Below are 5651 nucleotides of genomic sequence, written 5' to 3'. Positions count from 1 at the left end.
CCTAAGGTCATATGCTGTTGAGTCTCATCAAAGACTTCCTTGCCATTTACATATCTTATCTGATGAGGTGTCTGTTTCAGATCTTTTGCCCAGTTTAAAAAAAAATTTTTTTTTAAACGTTTATTTATTATTGAGAGATAGAGAGACACAGAGCGTGAGCAGGGGAGGGGCAGACACAGAATCCGAAGCAGGCTCCAGGCTCCGAGCTGTCAGCACGGAGCCCAACTCGGGGCTTGAACCCACGAACCCGTGAGATCATGACCTGAGCCAAAGCCGGTTGCCCAACCAACTGAGCCACCCAGGCACCCCAGATCTTTTGCCCAGTTTTAAATTGGGTTGTTTTCCTATTGTTGAGGTTTCGGTGTTCTTTGACTGTTTTTGATACAATCCCTTCATCAGATATGTATTTTGCAAATATTTTCTTGTAGTTTGTAGCTTGTCTTTTCATTTTGTAAACAGTGTCTTTCACAGAAGTTTTACATTTTAATGAAGTCTAACTTGTCAATTTTCTATTTCATGGACTGTGTTTTGGTGTTGTGTCTAAAAACTTATGACCAAACCTAAGGTCACCTAGTTTTTCTCCTATGTTATTTTTCAGAAGTTTAAAGTTGCATGTTTTAAATTTAGGTCTATGATCCATTTCAAATTAAGTTCTGCAAAAGGTGTAAGGTCTATGTCTAGACTTTCTTTTGTGGGGGGCAGGTGGAAATTCAGTTGTTCCAGCACCATTAAAAACAATTTTTTTTTAATGTTTATTTACTTTTGAGAGAGAGAAGACAGAAACAGAGCACAGGTGTGGGAGGGGCAGAAAGAGAGGGAGACATAGAATTTGAAGCAGGCTCCAGGCTCTGAGCTGTTGTCCCAGAGCCCTACACAGGGCTTGAACCCACTAACTGCAAGATCATGACGTGAGCAGAAGTAGGTTGCTTAACTGACTGAGGCACCCAGGCGCCCCTTCCAGCCCCGTTGCTGAAAAGACTATCCAGTTAGCACCTTTGGCAAAGATCCATTGAATGTATTTGTGTGAGTCTATTTCCGGGCTCTGTATTCTGTTCCACTGTTCTATTTTTCTAGTCTTTTGATAATGCCACACTGTCTTGATTACTGTAGCTTTACAGTACGTTTTGATATCAGGCACTGTCAGGCCTGTGACTTTGTTCCTCTTCTTTGATATTACTGGTCCTCCTGGGACTTTTGCCTTTCCATAAAAACTTCAGGATTAGCTTGTTGACGTCCATAAAATAACTTGCTGGGATTTTGAGATCATATCAAATTTATCGAGTTAGGAAACACTGAAATCTTGACAATATTCAATCTTCCCATTCATAAACATGGAATATTTTTCCATCTATTTGGATCTTCTTTGATTTCTTTCATCAGAATTTCATAGTTCTCCTCATATAGATTTTGTACACATTATGTTAGATTATACCTAAGTATTTCATTTTTTGGTGCTAATATAAGTGATACTGTGTCTAATTTCAAATTTCAGTTGTTCCTTGCTGGAAAATATAACAACAATAGGCTTTTGTATATATTAACCTTTTATCCTGCAATTTTGTTATAATTGTTTACATTTTAGGGGGTTTTCTTGGTTCATTTTTAAAAAACTTTCTACATAATCATGTCACGTTTATGATTAAAAAGCAGGTATATTTTTTTCCTTACCAATCTATTGTCTCATTATTTTTAAACGTCTGTTTCATTCACTAGACCATAAACTCTCCGAGGGCAAGTTTCATCCCATTTACTCGTCATCCTTTTTATGCCCAGATTTTTTTATTAGTTTTACCACAGATTATTGTGGCACTAAATAACTTAGCTAGAGATAAAATGCTTCTAAGTTAATGCTATGTGGCCAAGTACTCGATGTTACTCTACGGTAATACGGTAAACTTAGGTGATTTAGTGCCTCAGTTTCTTTGTATGCTAACAGGGATGTTGTACCTTATAGACTGATGTAAGGACCAAAGACTATATACATCAAGTTCTTAGGACAGTGCCTGGAACATAGCCCTCAAGAAATATGGTTGTTGTTGTTGTTGTTGTTGTTGTTGTTGTTGTTGTTTTAGTTTTTGCATCCAGATACTGGTTATTACTTTTACGCAATACCACACACAACCTTGAATGGCCAACGAACTTTCGCTCGGATGGCCGAAGAGTTTATTACAGCCGAAGAAAGCAGCTGTCACAAAGAGGGCAGGCGCTGGGAAGGGTTCATGGAAGCAATGTTTCTAAGCCTGTGAGTGGCGAGGTAAAGCGAGAGGGAAGAGACCAGTAGGAGTAAAGCGGTACAAGTCCAAGGCTGGCGAGGAAATCTCCAGACTATGGGCTCTTCAGGACACCCTCTGTATTGGAGGCAATGGGAACCAAGTGACCCTAAGCACGGACGAACGCGGCGGAGGGCAGGTGGCACCCGGCCCTGCCGCACTACCCGTCGGGGGGGGGGGTGGAGAAGGTGCGAAGCGTAACCCGGGGCAGCGGGTGGGCACTAAGAGCTCCCCCACCCTGGCTGGAGCGGGAGCCGGAGCAGCCCCCGTCGCGCCCCCGACACCCCGCCCCCGCCGCAGCCCCGTTACCATAGGGACTGGATCACCTGACCCGGAGCCGCGCGCTTGCGCGGGCGGAAGGCGGGGGCGGCACCGTGACGCGCCTCGCGGGCGGTCCTCGGGCGCGCGCCGCTCTTCTCTCTTCGGGTCTCGGAAGTCGGTGCCAGTTACCGAGGCGGCGGCGGCGGCGGCGGCGGCGAGCGAGTCCTTGTGGCCTAGGTGAGCAGCCTCGGTGGGGAGGGAGGGGAGCTCGAGCCGCGTCCCGGGCGCGGAGACCGGGGGCGGAGGCGGGGGGGCCCCGGGTCACCTAGCGGAGAGCGTCTGGGTCACAGCGGTTTTCGGGAGTCGGCGGCGACGCCCTCTCCTCAGTGGTCGCCGCGCCCCTCCTTCCGCCCCGCGGGGCCCGGGGCGAAAGTTTGCGCGGGCGGCGCGCTCTGCCTGCCCGCGAGCCTGTCGGTTTCGTGGTTCCGCCTCGGACCGGGGCGAGGGGGTCGGGGTCGGTGGGGGGCTGGCGGCGGCGGGCGTAGGGACAAGCCCCGAGGCCCGGCCCGCGGCGACGCCGTCAGCCGCCGCCTCAGCTCGGACTCCGGGTTCTGGTCCCTCTCGATCGTTTTTGTTCGTCTTGGCCGAGATCCCTCGGGACCGGAGTGGGAAGAGCCTGTGCGCCGCTTTCCTTGGACTGCACTTAGCCACCTTCCTGGGTGGCTTCATCGGAACGCCCTGGATTTAGAAGGAGGAAGGAGGTGTTTGTTGAGTGGGCCAAGCCTGGACTTTCTGGAAGGGGGTGGGGAGAGGTTATTCGCTGCGCGTATTTCTGGAGAAGTTGGAGGAAAGGGAGAAACGTTCCAGCAGGGTGTGTTCAGAGGGAACTATCCCCCCGAGATGTAAATGACTCATAGTTTTCATCTCAGGATTTCCTTGTAATAATGGGAAAGTGAAGGCATGTATGGAGGTGGAAAGTTTTCCTCTGCGCTGCAGTGGAGTTAATCGTGGGGTCTTCCGGCGTGCCAGTTTTCGAAAGGAATTTCTAGGTTATCTAGGCTGTGTTACTGTCTGCATACGCATTTACTGTGATTTTTTTTCCTTTCTTTAAGTACACTACGTTGGTTTACCAAAGTCTCAGCGTCTGCTTGTTTGCGGGGCAGCTGGGTGGGTTAATCGGTTAATCCTGGGACTCTTGATTTCCGCTCAGGTCTTGAGCTTAGTTGGTGGGATCGAGCCCCTCATCGGGCTCTGTGCTGACCGCGGGGAGCCTGCTTGGGATTCTTTCTCTCCCTCTCTCTGCCCCTCCCCCGCTTGTGCACTCCTTGCTCTGTCTCTTTCTAAATTAATTAATTAAGCGTAAAACATTTCTGTTTTAAAACTCTGCTTGTTTGAGAGAGAAAACAATTGGTTAAAAAGGAAAATTACATTGAAAACAGCTGCAGGCTGTTCGCTGTGTCTCCAGTGTATGTAAGGGATTAGTTTAAATTCACATTTTCCAGTCTTTAGCTTTACTATTGAGGGCAAAAGGTAAAGAAATTTTTTTTTTTCATGTGTTCTGGTCCCAGTTTAGTTGTATACGTTTCTGTCCGTTAATTAGTGTGTAAATATTATGGATCAAGTGGGTTGTGCCACAGGATGAAACTAAGGATGTGGAACATGTTTTAAAATGTTCAGGAAATAGTCCATTAAAATCCAAATTTAAATTTGACAGCATTAGTTTTTAGTTATTTTGAGCATTAAAAGGATATAAAAGTCATGACCAGAAGAGGATGAATTTACGAATAGTTGGCAGTTGAACGCACTCTTTAATAAAGCCATTCCTTTAATTAAACATGACTCAACAAGTTTTTTTTTCCTCTTTTTGCCAGATTTAGATACTTGTTTTAGGCAGTAAATACCAAGATTTTCTTTAAAAAAAAAAAAAAAAAGATTCCCCTGAACCACTTTATTTATTTATTTTTCAAGTTTACTCATTTTGAGAGAGACTCATGGCAAGTGGCAGGGGAGAATCCCACGCAGACCCCACACTGCCAGCGCAGAGCCCACTTCGGGGCTTGAAACCACAAAGCCATGAAGTCATTGGGACGCCTGGGTGGCTCAGTCGGCTAAGCGTCCGACTTCGGGTCAGGTCATGATCTCGTAGTCCGTGAGTTCGAGCCCCGCGTCGGGCTCTGTGCTGATGGCTCGGAGCCTGGAGCCTGCTTTGGATTCTGTGTCTCCCTGTCTCTGCCTCTCCCCTCTTTCTCTCATTGTCCCTTTCTCTCTCAAATATAAATACACATTAAAAAAAAAAAAAAAAAGAGGGGCGCCTGGGTGGCGCAGTTGGTTAAGCGTCCGACTTCAGCCAGGTCACGATCTCGCGGTCCGTGAGTTCGAGCCCCGCTTCAGGCCCTGGGCTGATGGCTCGGAGCCTGGAGCCTGTTTCCGATTCTGTGTCTCCCTCTCTCTCTGCCCGTCCTCCGTTCATGCTCTGTCTCTCTCTGTCTCAAAAATAAATAAACGTTAAAAAAAAAAAAAAAGCATGACCTGAGCTGAAACCAAGAGTCATGAACCTTAACCAGCTGAGCCACGCAGGTGCCCCTTTTCTTGAGTTTTTGATTATAGCCATTACGGTAGGTGCTAGGTGATATCTTATTGTAGTTTTGATTGCATTTCCCTGTTGAGAGTGATGTTGAGTATCTTTTCATGTGTCTGTTGGCCATCTGGAAGTCTTGGTTGGAGAAATGTCTGTTCATGTCTTCTGTCCATTTTTTTAAATCTGATTATTCTTTGGGCTTTGAGTTGTATAAGTTCTTTATGTATTTTGGATACCAGTTTTTTATCAGATCGGTCATTTGCAAATATCATTTTTCATTCAGTAGGTTGCCTTTTAGTTGCGTTGATTGTTTCTTATGCTTTGCAAAAAACTATTTTGATGTCGTCCCAATAGTTAATTTTTGCTTTCAGCTTTGCCTCAGGAGATATATCTAGAAAAATGTTGCTACAGCCCACGTGAGAAACCATTGCTGCTTGGGCTCTCTTCTAGGATTTTTATGGTTTCAGGTCTCACATTCAGGTCTTTAATCCATTTTGAGTTTATTTTTGTGAGTATGGTGTAAGAAAATGATCCAGTTTCAT

General features: G+C 46.2%; 1 protein-coding gene across 2 annotated transcripts in view; it reads left to right on the top strand.

Moving 5' to 3' along the window:
- The first annotated feature begins 2637 nt into the window (after window positions 1-2637).
- Window positions 2638-5651, top strand: part of SDCBP (syndecan binding protein) — a 34218-nt gene continuing 31204 nt past the window's right edge. For both annotated transcript variants that reach the window (XM_040487740.1, XM_040487738.1), the window contains exon 1: window positions 2638-2768. The gene's annotated coding sequence lies outside the window, so the exon portion shown is untranslated. The remainder of the gene's footprint in view (window positions 2769-5651) is intronic.

The sequence above is a fragment of the Herpailurus yagouaroundi genome, unplaced genomic scaffold (genome assembly GCF_014898765.1).
Source record: "Herpailurus yagouaroundi ecotype Mexico unplaced genomic scaffold, PumYag 165, whole genome shotgun sequence".
NCBI classification, from domain to species: Eukaryota; Metazoa; Chordata; class Mammalia; order Carnivora; family Felidae; genus Herpailurus; species Herpailurus yagouaroundi.
Note: the sequence above shows the minus strand (reverse complement) of the source record. Positions and strands in the feature narration are given on the sequence as shown.